A 20,948-nucleotide genomic window follows, 5' to 3' on the forward strand; every position below is an offset into this window, starting at 1 on the left:
TTACGATAGCCACGGCCAAAATAAACACGGTCAGAACCTGATCCCTTGGCAGACCCTGCCAGTTCAGGCAGGGTCACACCTCATAGCTGGGAATGGGTGAAAGGCTAACATGATGTTCAAAGAAGCTTAGAAAACTTTTGTTTGCTTTCATTTTAATTTTGTAGGCTGCACTCTCTGCCCTCTGCTGTCATCTTAGCCTGACAGGACACACCATTTCATCATTGACTTGGACTGGACATTCAAAACAGAGGCTATGTGTTTCTTCAGTAGGGAAAAACCTGTCTTGAAGCACTGTAGTGCACTGTACGTGCTGCCAAAGGCTCCCAAAGTCCCACAGGTCCAAGCAGATTTTTATAATATTCTTCCTCTGTTTAGGCATAGTTAAAAAAAAAAACAAAAACAAAAAAAAAAACCAAAAAAAACACACACACCAAAAAAAAAAAAAAAACAAAAAAAAAAAACCACACTAAAAAGCCCAAACAAGAACAACAAACTCACAAACAACCAAAAAAGCCACACACACAAACAAAAAGAAAGAATATAAAGAATATCTTTCAAGTCACTATTCTTCTCCATTCAAGCAGTGTTCTGATTTGGTTAGTTTCTAACATGTAGGGAGACACGTTCCCACACACCTAGAGATGGCAAACTCAAAAAACAGATGCTTAACTCTAAAAGCCATCCTTGTTTTACACTCGCCAACCTCAAATCCTCCTCCTCATCCCCTTACTCTTTCTTTATTACAGTGAATTATGGTGAGGGACTTGGAAGACAAGTGGGTCTGGAGCTGGTTGGGAAGCTCTCTGACCTGGTTTCCGTGGGTCAGACGTAGTGACCCTCGGAGGTAGACTGTAAAGCTCACCTTTACAAAGCAGCCTTCCCAGCTCCAGCAAATGACTGCTGCAGCAGACATGCTGGAAGCTTTAACAATGGCTGTATTGATGGGAGGGAAGATTTTATTGTAAGTTAGATTTTGGAAGGAGTAATTATGCAAACAAGCAATTAACTAAAATAAATACTAATGCCTTCCTCTTTCAGGGCATGCTTTTACACTGACTTGCAGGAAGGCAGATTTCTCAAAGCTGAATCAAACCTTTAAAACAAAGATAAAGGGGACACTGGGAATGAGGAGATAAATACTGCTCCAGCTCTCCTCTACAGCATTAAGGGCTGTATGCATGTAAATGCAACAGGGCAGCTGTAACTCACAGAATCAGGAAATACATTAAAATACCAAAGATTTGAGGCTGGGTAAAGCCCACTTTATTGACCTACCATCTGCGGAGCAGCATCATTCTATTATTCCCATAAATTTCACTCACACAAGACAGGACATTTAGTTTTTTCTCTTTGTGGTGGTGGTGGGGGCTGTTTTCTGATTTCTCTCCCCCCTGAGGAGGTTTGCTGGCTGCAGGCTGTTTGCAAGACAGCTGAATATGGTGACACTGCTCTCTGTCCCATGGCTTCAGCCAGCTTGGCTCATTACACCAGACACTTTGGAAATCCAAATATTTTAAGGTCAGCCTTGTCCTCCAGTAGTGCATCACCACCTTGTTTACAAGGCTTGTTCTGCCCCACACTCCTGCTTGGATGAAAGGCAGCTGGGATGAGACAGCAGGGCCAGATTCCAGGAGGAAGGACAGATCTTCCGGTGGGAGAAAAGACAGCCCTGTAAGTTTCTGAGTGGGAGACGAGGTAGTGACAGATAATGTGCATCATCTCTCCCAGCTCAGGCACATTTTAGCAAAAAGGATCTAGACTTCCCTTCGGGAATATCATACAATGAGCCTGCAGAAAGGAATTTGCTGGAGATTCAAGAGCAGAAATCACTGAAGTAATTAAGTCCAACTTGAGAAGCAGAGGAAAAAATATGCCTCACCAGCTCTGCACCCCTCCACCTAGCCAGCCCCATCTAAAGTTCTGTTTTTACATTTTGGAAACAAAATGTGTACAAAATGTGCACAAAATGTGCTCCCATATAACTTTGGCTTTGTATTCCCAAACAATTTCTTTCATTTTCAAATTCCCCTGTCTTTTTGTTAATTAGCATTTTTACAAAAAAAATCAAAACAAATAAATCCCAAATCAAAATGGCTTGTTTCATTTCAGGTTGGAGGAATAAAATAGTCTCTGTAGAACAGAAACAATTATCTTCCCTGTTATTTAGGTCAGCTGTAAAACGAACAATTTTCTATTTAAAAATCCTTTTGTTATCAGCTGAGGTTTAGAGCCCCATCTCCTGGAGTCAGGTGATTATGTTGGAAGTTTGGTTTGATTGCTTTTGACATCTCTTGCCCTTGTGATTTGGAACGGGATTTTGAAAGTGTGTTTTAAGCATAATGAACAGTGTGACATCTGCCTGAGACTCCACACATCCGGAAACAAAAGTTTAATGTAGAGCGATCTGTTCCAAGTTTATCAAGACAACTTAACTCCAAGGCTCACTCACGAGGCTACGCCAGCATCACTCACAGAGAGCTTGCACAGGACTGGATGCTTTTATTCAGAATGATTTAGCCTATCCCCTCAGCTGATCCACTAGGGTACATCAGGAAAAAAAACAATTCCACTGAGTAAGCTTGTTCCTCTGTCCTGTGGGGTACCAAGATCATCCATTCACTGCTCAACATTCAATCCCAGTGCTGCTATAGCATTCTGAAAAAAGAGCCTTTTGCTGTTCCCTTCAAGGCTTTGCATTCAAGCTTCTAGTTCACAGGCAATGCCAGCACATATTGATTACAGCTCAGAATCCGAAGAAGAGGAAATGACACCAAACAAGAGCTCTCATATTTCCTGTGGCTCCAATGGTGGAGCTCAGCCTGTGCTACAGCTACAGGCATGCAGTGGACTCATTTTCAGGATGGTCATCTGCAGTGGTAAAGTCAAAAGAGAACCATAGCCTGAGCCAGCACCTGATCCAGGGCCAAAACTATTTTCTCTGCAGCCTTGGTATTTACGCCCTTCAACAATCTGGAGGTTTATCAAGACTTTGCCACTGCCTCAACCAACTTACCAGCTATTCATGAAGCTGTGGCAACTTGATTGTCACTCTGGGCTCTTCACTGTCCCTTGGCCAAGCCAGGCAGGCTTCCCTTTCTCAACTGCAGTTCAGAAACCAAGCTAGCTCAGCCACTTCTCATCATTTGGGTCATTCTTACTCTGAACTGCCTTCACTTTGTGTCCCTTTTCCTGGCAGTGACCTGAAACCAAGCTGACTTCTTAGCACTTTTTCACAACAAAACAGCTGAAAGAGGCCTCTCCCAGTCACAGAGGCCTGTGAGGCTGTTGAGGATTTCTGAGTTCCATATTGTTTGGTTACCTGCTCTCCAACAGATTCACTGTCTGGCTTTTAAAATCAAAATCCATCTCTGATGCCTTGGGTCCAACTGTCAAAGGACAAGAGCACTCCTTTTTTCTAATTAGTAGGGCAGATAAAATATTTAATTCACACCAAACTGAGCTCCACACAAAAAAATTCAAAACAAACCAAAAACACCAACCAAACAACCAAAAAAGCCATCCTTTTGTTTGCATTCTATTAATACTTTCTAAATAGAGCAGCCTGTCACAATTTGGAGATGAAGAGGTCCTGTCCACCTGTTCTTCTGCCCCCTCAAGTTCTTCACTACCACTCACCACAGACCTATTGTAACCAGAGGAGCAGAGCTTCTTTGCTGTTCATTTTGACTCCCAAACCTTTCCATGACAGGTCTCATCAGGATTCTGCCCCTCTTTGCTTGAGTTTATTTATTCCTCTCCTAAATATTCAGCTCTTCCAGAGTTTGTCTCTCCTTTTTAGTCCGTTTCTCTTCTCCCTACAGGTTCTGTGATCCCCTGCAAGGTGTTTCATGAAAAGCATTGTGTCCACACACTTTATTCACAGCACCTTGCTCCTTTCAGACGGGGAGTTAATGATTTCCCAGGGCAGTGCCGTGGGTCTCCCCATCCCCTCTGCTGACAAAGCATCCCCAGACTTCCCTAAGAGAAACTGAAATTCTCCCTTTGAGGGAACACTGGGTCAGAAACCTCTCTGCTGGAGGGTCTTTCTGAGGTTTGCCACCTCCGGGTATTCGGGGGGACGCCAAAAGAAATGAAAGCCAAGAGAGCCAAGAAAGCCAGAGCAGCTGCAGAGGCTGCTGCTGAACAAGGAGACAGTGGCTTGGCACACCCAGAGAGCTCACCAGAGGCAAAGCTAGAAGGCAGAAAGGCATGGGGGGTGGAAGAAGAGAGAAGCAGGATATTTAAAAGAGAGGGTGAGGGCAGACGAGGTGAGAGATGATGGAAGCAGGGGAAATGTCGAGGTGGAAAGCACTGGCTGAAGAGAAGGAAAGAAGGCAGAGAGGGCACAGGAGGGTAAAAGGATTACTTCCCACTAGCTGCACCTGGATTAGGAATTATAAACTCGTCTACCTACTTCCCCCATGCCCCTGCCTCAGACTAAATGAATAGGACACTGGGAGTACTTCTGCTCTAGACCCTAGAAACAGGTCCCTGAAACAGTGACACAAACTGTTCCCCAGCCAGTCCATCAGCAGTAAGGAGGCAAGATCTGTAAGGAAAATAAATATTTTTAATTAAAACAGGCCCTATGTGACTTCATCACTGCAAAATTCTTATTGCCTCTGCCCCACAGAGATTATAGTTGGAGCCAGACAGATCATCTGCTGGGGGTGAGAAAAGGAGAGCTGCAGCCCCAGCTTGCCAATTTTGTGCAAAATGTAGATGGTTTGACTCCATGGACTCTAACATCAGTGAAAGTAAGTGCAAGTGAATTTGGTTACTGGAAAGCCAGGACACCATCCATACATTTCTGATGTTTTGGGGGATGATGCTGTTTCAAAGATGATAGGATTGCATGCCAGCTGCTGGCCTTCCAGAACTTGGAAAGGAGCAGGGGACAAAGTTCCTGTTTATGCACAAGTGACTGAGTAACCAGTAATTTGGGGAAAGGAGCATTACACACTCCCAAAGAGCAGTCTTCCACTGGGAAGTTTGCAGTTTGTGGTCAGCTGTTGCAGTGTGAGGCTCACGAGCTGCCATCCAATGCGCCTCAGGCTCTGGTCACGGCTGAGCAGCTCAGAGAAAGTCCCCCAGAAACAGCAGGGAATCTGATTCCAGGCAAACGGGAAGCAGATTTGGGACAGGGATGTGACACATACAAGGAGTCACCCTACAGATGCACATACAGGCACAGGAGTCAAATGGCACATCCAGAAAGACACACCAAGGCAGGACACACAACCGAGAGAGGATAGTGAAAGGAGGAAGCTCTCTGCCATGAGCTCTGCCTGCACATCTGGACCACATCCAGTTACACCCAAAGTATTTCACTTTCTCTCTCCTCCCCATGGTTACAAAATCTGGTAATTTCTCCCAGTTTGCTGGAAATTTGTGGCATCAGTGTCTACCACAGGAGCTGAGAGAAGCAGCACTGGCCCATGTTCTTCAACGAAAAGAGAAATAATAAACTCACACTCATTTTGCTGAACATCTGCAGTCTCAGCTAGTCAGACAGGCTGTAGGATGAGCTTGGGGTCCAGAATTGGAGGTCCTGCTGCATCAGTCAGGTGATGGCTGCCCTGATTGACCCTCATGGTGAAAACTGCCTGTGCTGATCCTTGCAGAGCATCACCCATGACCCCAGTGCAGGCAAGAGAGGTCCTGCCTCAGCAGGCCTTGCTTAGGGGCTCCTGAAGACACAGGACTCTCAGCAAAGCCATGCTGGGGAGTCAGGAGCCCCATCTCAACCAACACTAAGCCAAGGAGCTGGCAGTGTTTTGGGCCCTGCAGGTAGGGGACAGGCTGGTGAGGAAGGCTGCCTGCCAAAAATGATGGATGCTTACAGTGCAAAGGCAATCAGGTTTTAGCTGAAGCAAAAGTATTTCCCTCAGAAGGAATGCGGTAGCACTGAGGGAGGACAAATCTCATTTTCATGAGTGTCAGGTTGGTCTCAATCAGGTCATGACATACCTGCCATTCCCCTTGCCCTTGTTGCAGCCAGGGTCTCCTTCATGTTTCTTTCCTTTACTGTGGATATGTAAGGCAAAACTGAAAGATCCCCCTGGAGTCTTGGTTTTCAAAATGTCAAATCACTGCTTAAAAGACCACTTTAATGTTAATGTTTTTTTAAAAATTAATTACATTAAAAATAAATCATCCAGAAGCTCCAGCATGAGCACTGATTTAAAGGATAGTGTTGCAAGAAGCTCTGGCTAATGAGGAACAGGAGCAAGACAATCCTCCATGGCTGCACACTGCTCAGGTACTAGGAAGTCTGAATGGGAACCCAAGCCGAGCCTGGATGGGAACCCAAGCCCGGTCTTTTAGAGGAGATAGTTGCAGGTACAGTAGTCACATGAAGTCTAAATATCTGAGGAAAAAAGAAATTAATTCTTCTCTCCATGCAGAAAACATCTCACCTGATATATCTAACTCCACCAGTTTACAGCTTTCCTGCATTTGCCCTGGAAGTTTGCCCAGCAGTGTACACTGAATTTTATACACTGCAGGTTTGTGACTGTTTTTCTTTCTTTTTCAAGATCCAGAGTAAGAGTCAGAACTTTTTTCCCTTCATACTAATTTTTCCCAAAGGGCAGGGACAAAGCTACTCCTTACATGAAGAAGCTGAGATCCCAAGAAGTTTTTTGCCTTCACATGCATGGCTTTACATGTCCCCCTTGCTCAGCTCTGAGAAGAACTCTGCTTTACAAGAATAACATGGCGTGCAGATGCCTATAAATGGAAGATGAAATTGTTACTATAAAGTCCAGGCCCTGCCAAGGCAAACAAGTGCAGGGCAAACTGTGTGTGCAAAGGAAGGGCGCTGAGAAAACTTGAAGTCAGCTGAATCATAACTTCACTTTAATTTTAACATCACTTAAACTACATAAACACAGCCATCTTATTAATAACAAAGCAAGCTCCTCAGTAGAGCCGTTGTTTGGAAAGCCAAGCCTGTGCACATGAGTGCAATGGGAAGAATGTTGCAGGAGAGACATGCCTTCCAAAGCTGTGTTTAAAATTTAAAATAGTTGGGATGTCTGAGATGCAACAACTTTGCAGGAGCCTTGAATAGTATTTGATGTCTCTGCTGCAGTTCTCCAGGGTCCCAACCTCTGCAGGGGCAGCATCTTGCCACAACTGGCACAAGGAAGAGGACTGCAGTGAGGACAGCTGCTCCCTGCTCGCCAGCAATGCAGCTCTGTTCTCTGCGGGGTATTTGTACCCTCACACTCTGCACAAGTGAGAAGATTCTAGGGGTGCACCATTGGGACTGCACATAGTTCAGTTATTTGCCCTGTTCCCTGTCTACTGAAATGGAGAGAATATCACTTTGTTAATTGGGAGGTGAAAGTGATAAAGTTACAGGAACATCTGCAGGAGTTTTAAGGCACAATGTAGTAGAGCAGAGCAAAGCACTTTTACTGTTGTCTTGCAAGAGTGATTTGGTGCCTGTGGTGATCTGATAATCTCAGGGTGAGGAGTGAAAATACACTGGTACAAGGCTTGTGCTTTATTACTCCTGACATTTTGTAAAGGCAGACTGGCTCAGCAACTCCCCTAAAATATAGTCCCTAAAGCAGCGGTGCAATTCCTGACACATTCCTGATGAAACTCCCCTGACTTCCATGGCCTTGTGTTAAGGCTGGATTTGGCCCTGTCAGTAAAGTGCATTTAGACTTACAAACTGAAAACTGCCTCTGGATTCCAGAGGGACTTGAAAAACTCCCAGAGCACTGGAGTGCAGCAATGAGATTTATGCTTTTCCCTGACTTTTCACTACTCAGTAATACATTTGCATGGCCAAAATAAAGCCAGATCTGGCATTCTCCCCTCCTGATTTCTCTAATACCCAGGGAAGTAAATGACAGTGTAGACTGGAACAGTAATGCTCTAAACCCCAGAAGAGCTTTTTGGGGGTATTTTCACAGCCTGTGGAAAGAATGCATACATGGGTATTTGAAATAGCAGGATTTGACACTTTATCTCACCCCAGTCTGGAGAGCCACTGGTGACACAGGTTCCTATGCAGAGGCACAGACGAAGCCAAAATAAGCTCCTACTGATATTTATTTGTAGAAAGTAGCACCTCTAGTCTCCAAGCGGATGAAGGACTTGGTTGTTATTGGGCACTCTTTTTTACCCACTGCTTTTTCCCAGCTTGGGAAGAGGATGACTGCTAAACAGATAATAAGACAAGCAGATGGAAGGAGGACAGTGGCATAAGGAAGGTCACATAGTTTCCAGCAAGGGCTCAAGGCTTCTCAGCAGCATGGGAAAATTGGCTGTTGTTGCCACAGTCCTGAGGCAGCAGCACGGGGATACAGAGCAGCAGAGCTGGGACTGGGAGCCAGGGGCAAGCTTAGCACTCCTTGTGTTGCCTGGGGTTGAGAGGAGGTGGAGGCTGCATTTCTCCCACCTTTCTTCAAGCCTCCCTCCTTGCCTGGTGTTAGAAGAAATCACAAAGTCTGAGTCCTACTGTCAGCAACAACCAGACCTCCACAACCTCTCATTAGTGTACCAAGAGTGAGGGATGCTTTAGCTGCTTATGACAGGGCTTTGGGGAAGAGGTTTGCATCAGAGCAATATTTCTCACCCAATTAAGCACTGTCAGATTGAAGGGCTGTGAAATGACTGCAAATTATTAATTGTAATATTTCATGTTCTCATTTGCAAATATACAGCCAAAATTGGGAAAATATTAAGAGGAACATGCTAGGGGCAGACTTTGCTTCAGTAACCTGTGAATTAAAAGTGTTGTGGCCACACTGATAAAATGATCTTTGGCTTTTCTCTTTTAGGAATGATTGTCATATTACCAAAGGTTAAAACCCCCAAATTTAGCAGCTCTCCAGAGGCCTTCCTCAGTGCCATTTCTATTACTCTATAATCTGAAAATGACTTGCTTTTTATTTTTCTTTTTTTCACTTTTGTATTGCTCTATTTTGTTCATTCCCATTGTCTAAATGCATTCACGGGCAGCCTGTACCCAGCTGTTCTTGTGCCAACATTGTACTTGAGTTAAACAGCTCTATTTCCTCCCCAGTATTTAGGCCCCCGATGTATCTGTGGCAGCCAATCCTACCCTTTTCAGCTTTTGTTTCATTAAACTCAACAAGCTCAAGCTGGGGTCCTCCTGTCATCTGCAATATGAATGTGCTGTTCTGTGGGCTGTTGCAGGACCCTTCCTCTACACTCCTCTTTCTTTAACATTGGAGTTATTATACCAGAATTAGCTGTCCAGAAATTACTGTCTAAGGGAATGTTATCCAGTTGAATTTGGATGCAAGGGGATGTGAGAATTGGTGGGAAGTAGAACATCACTTTAACAGTATTTTCTAGTAGAAGAACTGGCCATATATAAAAGGGATATTATTGATATCCTTCTTAATTTTGCATTGTGATTCAATAATTTAGATAGATAATCAAGGTTACAAACCAATTCATTTCTTTATTCCTGGGCTGGTACTTCTCACCATAGTTGGCCTGGACTCCTGACTTCAAAGTGGATGACAAAGGATGCTGTCATCCACTTTGCACTCTACCATCTACCATCTACCATCTACCATCATGCACTCTACCAACTGCTCTACACACACTGCAGACAGTATGACCCTGCTACCCTGGGGCTCTCCAGAGATCTGTTCCAAGGCCAAATCATAGTTTGGCCACAGTTTCCATCTTCCTCTTTAGGTGTCTCCTGGCTTGTGGCACTATCTGGTGAGGCACCCACCTTTCTCTCAGATGGCATTATCCCTTGTGAGGCCACAAGATGTAATCCTCTCTGAGATGCCAGAGGGGAGTCAGAACACGAAGAAGGATTTGCTTTGCACTGGGTCCAGAGTAGTAAAGCCTTGTGGAAGGCGAGGTAAAAGTGCAACACTGCTTGTAGGGCACAGAAAGCAAACACCTTGCTCCTACCCATCTGGGGAACAGCAGAGCTGTGAAGAAGAGTAAGGTAGCAGGTCTTGAAAGGTCACCATGTACTAAAAAAGTACAGCTGCTTTTTAAGAGAAAGGGGAGTCTGACACTCCCGGAAGGATTTTATTGTTTGCATTTGTAAGACACAAGGCATTTTTAATGATGTGTTAATGACTATATTCTATTCAGATGGGATTCATCACACTGTCCTTTCTCTGCTTAAAAATTCAGCATCTACTCCTAGCTGGCTATTCAGGATCCCCCTCAGCTGAAGGCAGAAGATCTGTCTCTCTCCAAGAACACTCTCTGTGACAGAGAGGATGCGTTGCCATGCAGAGCTGACAGCTTCTTTCCACATGCTGTAGCAGCCCATCCATGCTCCATCCCAGCTGTGCCTCACACATCGTCCCTTAAACAACAGCCACTGTCTCCTGCCACCGGCAGGGATTTGAGCAAATAACTTGAGTTTCTCCAGAAGCAGAGTCAAAATTAGATGACATGAATCCCATTGTTAACACTGGTGAACAATAGATACGCACAGACTCAGGGGCTCAGAAGCACAGCCCACAATACATGTCACATATTGTTCTCCCTAGCCTGTAACATTCATATATCTGCAACCAACATTAAGCTTAGAGAAAGATTTGGAACTTTTTTGCCCAGTAAATTGCCATTCTCCAAGAAGCGTTGCTGCGTTCCACCCTCTGCTGCTGCTGTGAGCCAGAAAGGGCTGAAGGAGGGCAAATGTCTGTGGGCATAAGCTGATGGGAGAACCAAGATTTTCTAAAGGGCCTGCTGATGTACCCAGCTCAGTGCTGCTGAGAGAGGACCATCTTATGTGAAATCACACACTTTTTATTCTCTGTTACATTGGGTTGTCAAAACTGGAAACCTTCCAAATCCTGAGTGATTGTTGAAGATGGAAGTTGTTATTTTAAATACTTTGGGGAGGGACTGAAAGCATTGACTGCTATGACTATTGCCTCTATTTTTGGTTCTTCAGCCCTCAATAAACAGGACTATAGAAAGGCAGAGCTAAATCAAGAGGCCTGGCCTGCCTTTACAGCCATTTGTGTCGTTCATTGACCAATGCAGATCATCTTAAAACTTGATACCAGTTTTGACAAGTGCTCTACCCATAGTTGACATGCTCCAGACCTCCTCTCCTCTGCTGCTTAGAAACCCTTTTCTAAGAGGGGTATAATTCATATCTAAAGGCGCTTTTTTCTTTCTTTCTTTCTTTCTTTCTTTCTTTCTTTCTTTCTTTCTTTCTTTCTTTCTTTCTTTCTTTCTTTCTTTCTTTCTTTCTTTCTTTCTTTCTTTCTTTCTTTCTTTCTTTCTTTCTTTCTTTCTTTCTTTCTTTCTTTCTTTCTTTCTTTCTTTCTTTCTTTCTTTCTTTCTTTCTTTCTTTCTTTCTTTCTTTCTTTCTTTCTTTCTTTCTTTCTATATATATAAATAACCTCCAGCGGCCTGGACAGTTTGTTATCAGAGCTGTAAGTTGTCCCCTACTAAAGGCTTTCAGAATCCCAAACATCAGCAATGCATGGCATTTGCTGCTTTTCATGGGAAAGAAGAATGAATTTTTGTGGTTCAGATGTTGCTGTGACCCAAGTGTTGTGTTGGAAGACACGTTTTTGCATAACAGCCGTTTTATCTGCAGTATTAGTCAGAGATAAACTTCTCTGCCCTTGGTCCCAGGGCTCTGGTTTTTGGCACCCCCTGATATTTGACTCAAGAATTGGTCAGTATTTCCGTAATGATTAACCCACTGCCTGTCAGCATTAGCATATTGGTGTTAAATATGGGAATACTTGGATTGCACATATGCCAAGTGACCATTGCTAATCAAATAAAAATGTGTCTGCAGAGCCACCCTCCAGGGCACCCTTCATGTTCCTGGGCAGCCTCAGAGGATGAGCAGGAGGGCTCTTGCATTTTGCTGTGCTACACAACACTTCCAATGTGGTAACTACAGTTCAGAGAAAAAATGAGTGATTGGACTCATCAGCAATTTCAAGAAAGAGTTAAAATAAAAAAATAAAAGAAACTTTGGTGCTGAACAAATCTGAAGGAAATGTCATTTCCAAGGAAATCTAGTTTCTTGAAATACAAAGTTTTGTTCAACTTTATGCCATTTTCTGTCCCTTCCGAAGGGAATTTGCTTCTCCAGAAAAAGCCAACAGTTTGCATTTTTAGCTCCTATGAAAGGCTTGGGCATTTTTTAATCCTCTAAATGTCTGCAAAATGAAATATGCAGCCAGAAAGTTATTTCAAAACAAACAAAGAAATAAGAAAATATCTTAGTGCCTGATTATAAAAGGAAAAACTTCAGGTATTCTTCTCCTGCCACCCCCCCAAAAATTATTTTTTACAAAATTTGAGATTTCTCTCTCTCCTTATTTTTTCATTAGAGAAATTTCCATGTGGCAAGTTTCTGGGAGGTAATCAGAGGTCCTGTTAAGATTACAGGTGCAGCAGGGCACAAGTCACAACTGAAAGACAGCGAGCTGGGAAATTTCTTTCCTTAATTAATTAGTGTCTTTTCCTTTGCACTCAGGCAGACAGTGGAAGTGTAATGCCAGGAAAAGCCAAATACTTCAACATGAGAACTGATAAGGGCATGAGTATACCTTCTTATCTTCAGGGCCTTGCATCCTGCAAACAGGGAAACCAGCTCTTCTCCTCCAAAACTGTTTGTTTTTGATGTTAAGTGAGTTACTACATTGCATATGATGGAGCAAACCCTTCCCTATGTCCTCCTAAGTCACAGAGACAATCTGGGAAGAGGATGCAGTGATAACCAATTCAGCTATGAGAGGAAAAAATACGGTCCCCAGGCTCAGAGCATTCAAGGCAGGAAGAGCCTGCTGGACAAGAGAAAAAAAAAAAAAACAGGTCAGAATATGGATCTGCCACTCCAGTGATGCAACTCTGACCTGAAATAACCGCATATATGGGTCCAGGAGATCACGGGATGTTTGTAAAATAGATCTTCTCTCTTGTGTAAGCAAGAGGATAAAATTATCCTGGCAGCAGCTGTTGTTTCCCAGAATGAGGATCAAGGCTGTCTGTATTTAAATATTCCTACAGTGTTCAAGACATCAGGCTTTTCTATCCCTGCGATCCTGTGGTTGCTGTCCTGTGCAAGTGGTCTCAAACACGCAGACAATACACATTTCTCCCTGTCACAGTACCCATGCTAGTGTGGCATAAGGTTCCTCTTAATGTCTCACACCATGCAAATCTGCTTCCTTACTCATTTCTGCATCATAAAAAGCAAAAGCAGAAAGAATAGGGAATTCAGACAAAAGAAAGGAAGACAGAAGAGAAAAAACATAGTAAAGCAAGTGACATAAAATCATAGAATACGCTGAGTTGGAAGGAACCCATGAGGATCATTAAGTCCAACTCCCTGCCCTGCACAGGACACCCAATGAGTCACACCATGTACCCAAGAGCATTGTCCAAATGCCTCCTGAACTCTGTCAGGCTGTCAGGCTGTGACCACTTCCCTGGGGAGCCTGTTCCAGTGCTCAGTCACTCTCTGGGTGAATTTTTTCCTGATATGAAGCCTAAGGCTCCCTCAACTTGTCTTCAAGCCATTCCTTTGGGTCCTGTCATTGGTCATGCGAGTGAGGAGATCAGTACCTGCCCCTCCACTTCCCCTCGCGAGGATGTTGAAGATCAGAACAAGGTCTTTGGCAATAAAATGCCATCTTACAGCATGGCCAGGACGTGAACAACAGACAAAGCTGAAGCCCATTTGCAGAGCTAGAGGTCCCATTTTCAGTTTTTAAAAAGAACAAGGGCTTTCCCGAAGGCTCTGTCTGACCCATCATCATGAGCACAGTGCAGACACATCCCATTGGCAAGGGGGGTGCACAGATATTCACATAGACAAGACATGAAGGAGGGCGGTTGGAGGAACAGATTTCTTGCCACATTACAGCCTACAACCTGGCAACACCAGGGGAACAAGAGGCCTGAAGCCATACAAGGTTCCCTGTTTAGCAGGCTGTGGGTTTTTTTGAGGCTTTGCTGCTCACTGGCTGCCTGTCTTCCCTCACAACCTGTTCAACCTCATGTTGGCAGGTCAGGTATGAGCTCAGCAAAATAAGCCTTTCCACCACTCCATGAAACCATGTCACTCCCTCTTCCCTTCCAAAGGAGTCCATATACTTGACTTTTTTATTTTCCTGGGCAAAGAGGAGTGTGAATGATAGATTTGCTACTTGCAGGGCTCACCACTGAAGTGTGGGTCTGCATGTGCTGCAGAGATAAATCAAAGGAGGTGGCAGGGTGGTCGGGTGAGCATCTGACCAGAGCTTTAACCATGCATTTAATTTACAAGCAGGGTGAAGGTTTAATATATGGTCCCTCTGTAAATACACTCACGTGGCATCCCCCCACCTGTCTCCTGGAATCAGGCTAATTGGCACAGGCTGAGGAGCTGGGCCCAGACTGATTGTACAGAGCACTGCAGACAAACGTGGCAGTGAGCAGAAGCATAAGGCATTATAATATTGTACTAGGTGCCCCAGTTATCACTGGCTAAGGAGCAAGCAGACACCTGGCTGGCTGGATTTCATTTATTGTAATGTAACAATTTGCTTTGATTGTAAAGAGATGTGCAGCCAAACGCTGGCTATTGCAGGTAGATGCAGAAAGCTGTCAAGTTTGGTCTCTCCATCAAGACCTGCCTCCTGCAGCGTGCCACCTCTTGTTATCCAGATCCAGTGTGTCTTTTCTGTATCCCACCCTCAGCCTGTCCTCCTGACCTCACACTCGCAGTGCCTCCTGATGTATAACCCCGTGAGCCTCAAGAAGAAGGGCATCACTTCCATCCTATCCATTTTGTCACGCTGTAGCGGTTTGTGGATTTCTCGCGCGCCCAGGGCGGTGTCTCTGGAGCCGTGACTCACTGCAGGTGGGAGCGGGAGCAGCACGGGTGTCTGTCAGCGGTGGGAAAGTTCTGCCTCCCTCTCCCCGCAGTTGCCTGCTGGGCATGTGGGAGTAGTGCCCCCGAGTACACCGCAGCTGGCCAGATTAGCAAAGATCTTCGGCTGAGATCTTTTCACACGGTGCAAAGTGCCAGCCACTGAACAGCTAACCTGATATTGAAGGACACGCTGCCTTACAACCTCTGAAATGGCTTTGTTTTAAAGGTTCTGTCTTTTGTCTGTAACTCTTCAACTTCCCGTCTCTTTTTACCTTCTCTGGGGCCACTCTCTGCCTCCCTCTTTCAGCCCTCGTTTTTCTTCTCCTGGTCAGGCAGACTCCTTCTTTGTGACATGACTATCAGCTCGTGGCTTCAGCTCACTGAAACTAAATTGTAGGCACCTGCACTAAACTGATGATGTAAACTCCTATGGCTAATGGAAAAAGAGACCCTCTGAAAGCATGTCTTCCCCTTCATTTTTATTTCTTTGTTAAACTGGCAGAAATCCTCTCCCAGAGTTGTCAGCATCTCTCCAGCAGCTATAGAGCCAGTTTAATTTATATAAACCACCCACTTTTTAGGTCATGAGAGCATGGTGAGATGACTCCTGCCCTTGTCTTCAGAGAAGCCAAAGGTGAATTTTCTCCCATAGCTTCCTGGTGAGCTTTTCAAATAAGCATAAACACTTCTAATTTTTGAAAACAAGAGGCTGATATGACTGGGTTGTTAGGAAGGTTTAATGCCAATATCAAAGTAGTGTTCTTGACCTATGATTCCCATCAAACTATTGTTCAGTTAATCTATATCTAATGAGTATGAACTGCCATCAGTACACATGGCAGCTGCTCTCTCGCTTTGTTTACAGGAGTTGGACCAGTCTTGCAGACTAAAAGCTGAAAATTTTCTTCCCTGCTTCCCCCCGAAATCAGCCTCTCTCCACTGCTTTGGACCCTCAACACAGCCAGGAGTGTTGCACAAGGTCTCATCAGAAAGTGAGACTTGCACACCTCATTGTCAAAGGCCCTTGAAGGCTTTTAAAATGCAGTAGCCACAGGAATCACTTCTTCTGGGACCTCAATAAAAATACCCCACAGCAAGATGAAACTCTTGTTTCTGACACAATTTCTGCATGGTGTCTGGATTGCATGAAGATGTTCTGTTCATTTGGGCCCAAATGTGTCTCCTTTAAAGATTGGATAATGGGGAGTTTTTTTAACATCACTCAGGAGTATCACATAATCCTATCAGGAAGGAAAGCAAGAGTGCTGCTTCCAGTTTAAGCCAGCATGAAATCTGCATTTCTAAGATCAAATGTTCTAAAGCATGAGTTCTGATGCAGAAATCAGTAATTAAAATTTAAATCACAAACTATCATTTAATGTGAAAAAGTATGAAAGTAATAGTGTTTGACTTCAAGTTTTTCAGTATAATGAATATAACTTTCTAACAATACAGGCAAATTTCAAAAGTTAAGGAGCTCATAATTTAGCTAAGCCAGAGAGGATATGTGATCATCTGACTCCAAGAACAGACCTTTTTGGAAAAAAACAGGCAGTATGTGAGGCTATGGTGAGTGGCAATTTTAATGTAGAAATTTGATGCAAGGATGCAATTTTTCCATTCTCCCCATCCCCCCAGACCAAACCTGGAGACAGAAATGTGAGCAGAGATCAATTTAAATCATGGCTTCAGGCTCTGGGATTTTGGCCCACTCACTTCCTACTGTTAATATCAAAGCATTAAGTTTTACATGCAGAGCAATGGTTTTTTACCCAGCTAACGCCCTTTTCCTGATTGCAGCTAGAAGAGCTGCTGAGATATGACAGAGCTGGGTGGAGAGTTGACCATCCCTGGCCGTTTGTCGTGTCTCCTCCTCACCACCACTGCTGAATATCTCTGCCAAAAAGCCAGCATAGGCAGCTCTGCAGTTGCCTCCAAGCAGAGCTCCCTCAGAATAGCCCAGGCTGATACCTGGCACAGTTAACAAGCAGTTGAGTTGCTGGGTTGGGAAGGGATTGGAGGGAACAAGGATGAACAGCTGGAGAACAATAACTTTCTAAGGGGATTGGCTGCCACTTGAACAACACATCTGATCACAGATTTATTGCCAAGCATCTGTTTTCTTCCTACCTCCTGATGTGGTCCAGCTTCTTTGCTTTGACTTTGCTCCCTCCTTCATCTTCTGAGATTGTGTTTCTCAAATTCTTATGCATCCTCCAGGTTACACAAAGAACTCAGCAGTCCACAGGCCCTGCCAGTGTATTTGAGAATTGCCTCCCGTCCCTTTATGTGCTATTCTGCCTAAAAATGTCATGCCAAACAGGCATAATCAAGCTCCCCAAACGAGTCAGATCTCCAGGGAGTCCAAATTTGTATATTTTCTTAGGCAGAGTAATATCACACAGAGTACTGAACAACAGTTAAAAACCACATCTGGATCTTGCTCTATTATAATACATCCCTAGCCCTAAGGGGAAGCTGTGTGGTTTGGTGATTCATGAGACCTGCATTTTATTCCCAGCTCCTCCACTGCCTCCTTGGGTGACCTTAACTGAGTTATTTCACTGCCCTGCTTTTCGATTTTGCTATCTGTGAAAATGGGTGGGGTGATGCTGCCTCCTGCCCAAAGCCCTTTGGTAGCCTCAGAAGGCAAGAGCCAAGCACTGATGTGGCATTTCCATGTGGGATGTGATGCAGGTGTGCCCCACGCCTTTCCTGCCCAGTGCAGGAAATCAGACCAGTGCAGCTCTGCAGACCCCACGAGGCATCTCTGTGTCACCACTGCCACTGGCCGTGGCCAGCACAGCCGGAGATGTGACCCTGTTCCTGCTGCACGAGACCCCTGAGCAGGACACTTGCCAGAGCACTTGGGACTGTGCCATTCGGCTTATCCTGCTAGGAAACACCATGTTCAGTGGCAGCCCTGTCATTTCTCCTGCTGTGATAGGCACGTATTTAATGACCTGCCATGGTAATTTACATACGTCAGCAGAGACAGAAGCAGAGAGGTTTGTGAAGGCTGAAAGTCCCATATTCCCTCTTCTCTTGCATAAAAAACTCGGGTAAAAAGAAGAGTCTGGTGACAAGAAGATTGTGTCCTGCAGAGAAGGGATGAACACACCCAACCCCTTTGCAGGTCAGTATGACACAGTCATTATTCCTCTGAGTGTTACATGGCTCGTTCAGCTGGGGCCTGCTGTGACACAGTTAAGCTCCTAAAGAGCACCAAGTGACAAGCCCTGCTTTTCCTTTGGGAAATATTCCCATATTCTACAGGTTACAATCCACTAGATAACAACCTTGAGTTGACTGTTATTATGACTGAGATTTCCCACTGCAGCAACATACAGGATACTTTTTTGGTTTACTACCCACTCCAGGGAAAAAAAAAAAAAAAAAAAAAAAAAAAAAAAAAAAAAAGAAAAAAAAGCATACAGCTAAATAAAGTGAAGGTTCACAGCTCTGACAAAGCCTTTCAGTGGGAATCTGGGACGCTTTTCAAGTGTTACCGACTGCTTTATTTTCCCATGGCTCTTTCCAAGATAATAATTGCTCCACAGATGTTTCCCTCAGGACAGTGAGATGTTCAGGTACCGGGGCAAAAGCTGAGGCTTTGGGCTATCGTTCACAAGGCTACTATTACCTGGTGTGTTTTTGCAGAGTGCAGCCTTTTCCCATCGCAGAATTTCTTAGGTGCCTGGTTTATCAGAACTCTGTAAATTTGAGCCCTTTGGCTGGTTGTGCCTGATTTATGTGAATAACACATTTGTGTCTGTATGTAACATGAATTAGAGGCAGTAAGGTGGTTTATTTCTGCCACATAGGATAACGTGCACGTGCCCAAATGCACAACTGTAAAATATGTTACTCAGCACTTTGGGAAGACACCTGAGAAGATTTCAGCTTCCAGCTTTTGACATATTACCAGCTTTTTTACAAGTTCTGCAAATCAAAAAACCAATGGTTTATATTTAGTCTTCCACTGTGCTTGTATTTTTCTCTGTCCTTACACTGGCAGAAACAAAGTGGACCCTCCTCTGCTTGAGGATGGAGTACCACCTTAGGAAGAAGAGGCTTTGCTTAATATCCCCAGTGTCACAGCAAAGATGGTAGTTACCTTCTTTCCCAGTAACACTGCCGCTTCTGCCTCCTTCATTTAAAAATAGGGCCCATTAAGCAAATTACTCAGGCCTTGAGAACAATTATCCTCTCGTGTGATAATCTGAGCTCTGTAAAAGTCAGCCCTACAGGCACTGACTGAGTCACATATCCTTGTGGACACTGTTTATGACTGCTTGTGATGGATATGGTTATACAGACTCAGGTGACTGCACGAGCAGTTCACGTTTGTGGAACCAGTACTGGGCATCAGGGAGCTTTGCTTTGTTTTAGTGAGAAAATGTTGGAGCAGATGACCACAGTTCTGCTCAGAGATCCATGGGCTAAATCTTGCTGCAAGGAGCAGAAATGGCAGGTTTGGGTACCAAGTCAAACCCAAAAGCAGGCAAGCCCCACTGGAAGTGGGTTGGACAGAAGTCTAAAGCATATCAAAGGAAGTGTGGCTTCATGGCACGTTTATATCTCACAAGACTGAAAAATCATCCTCTAAAAGGAACTGATGGCACAAGATTATTTCCTTCTTGCTTCCAACTCAGCTCACAAAACACTGGCTTTGTCTAATTTGAAAAAATCTGGCCCAGAGGTGAAAATTTCCGTGACTTCTTGAGGGAGTAGAGACGGGGACTTCCCACCGCGCAGCCTCTCCAGAAATGTTGACCACCCAACAGCTCCTCAAGACCTGACCACAGGTCATTCTGATCATCAAAAACTCTTCCCACACAGTAGCTTGTATACAGGACCTCTGAAGTTACAAGGAACAGCTTGTTCTCTGTTCTCTGTCCTCTGCCCCCTGTAGAGCCAGTCAACCTGTATGTCACACGCTTCCAGACAAAACAGAGGTTCTCTTTTCTCTGCTAGCTAATGGGAGAGAAGGAAGTGGGAAACCCTGAATGCAGCTGCAAAACTTGGCTGTGACTTGGTTGGGCAGAACATTGAGTACTATGAAGGTCTAGCCAGGTAGGGTTTTGTACAGAGCTAAAAGAATATTATGCTCTGCCTCACATTGCTCTTTTAAACTGGTGTTCCTTTGCTTCTCTCCCACATAACAATGGAGGGGTAATTTCTGCCTAGTCACATTCACATGCACACACACAGACCAGCCTGGACAAGAAGCCAGATATATCACTTGGGATCCTATCCAACAGTATCCTAGAAATAGAAAGCCAACAAGAGAAAACACTTGGTCACTGCCAGACTCCAGTACCTCTGTCTGAGCTGAGCTCCATGGAGCCAAAGCGGTCACTGTAATGTCAGGGCATTGGATTTGGTCAAATCTGGGTTCCTTGCAAAGAGCTCTCCCTGGGAAAGGCAGCCAGCCCCACAGCCCATCTGAGGGAGTGATCTTTGATCTGCAAAGTTTCCTGAGGTGGTGCCAAGAGCCTGTACCACCACCTCTTTCCCCAAGAGTGGCAATACTCTTGTGCCACAGAAACTAGCAGTAGCTGTTTCCCATGCAAACCCCTGCCCCAGAAGCTCACAGCTGTGCCTGAGTATCGCTGGCTACAGCCTCAGTACACAGGGGGTGGACACTTCTGGTTTTGGCACCAGTCCTTTTTTAAGAGGACAAACAGACCAAAAAAGTCTAACAGCCCTCCCTACCTTTGTAGCAGTAGTTCAAGGGATCTCTTTAAACCTCAGCACAAATTCACATTCCTGGGGAAGCTGCCCAAAATCGCCATGCTGGACTAAATCCACATCTATTTTAGATGTGGCATCTATTTTATGAGCAAGCATAAAATCCTCCTTTCTTCCCATTGCACAATCTCGGAGGAGAAGGAAAAGGCAAGGGGCACACCTTTCCCCAAACAATCAGCTAATTAATTATCACATGCCTGGGTGCAATGCTTTCAGCAAAGCCTTGTCTATGTGCTAATTAGTATCATTATCTGGTGCCCCAAGGAACAAGCTTTGATTACCCTTCTCTTACTGATTATACAGGAGCGGCTAGGCAAATGCTTTCACAGGTCAT

At 44.6% G+C, this 20,948-nt stretch overlaps 1 long non-coding RNA gene across 1 annotated transcript in view; it reads right to left on the reverse strand.

Moving 5' to 3' along the window:
* Positions 1–20,642, reverse strand: part of LOC134551848 (uncharacterized) — a 54,409-nt gene extending 33,767 nt beyond the window's left edge. The window contains exon 1 of the long non-coding RNA XR_010080707.1: positions 20,579–20,642. This is a non-coding gene — a long non-coding RNA (uncharacterized LOC134551848). The remainder of the gene's footprint in view (positions 1–20,578) is intronic.
* Positions 20,643–20,948: the final 306 nt, after the last annotated feature.

This window comes from Prinia subflava, chromosome 6 (assembly GCF_021018805.1).
Source record: "Prinia subflava isolate CZ2003 ecotype Zambia chromosome 6, Cam_Psub_1.2, whole genome shotgun sequence".
In the NCBI taxonomy this organism is placed as follows: Eukaryota; Metazoa; Chordata; class Aves; order Passeriformes; family Cisticolidae; genus Prinia; species Prinia subflava.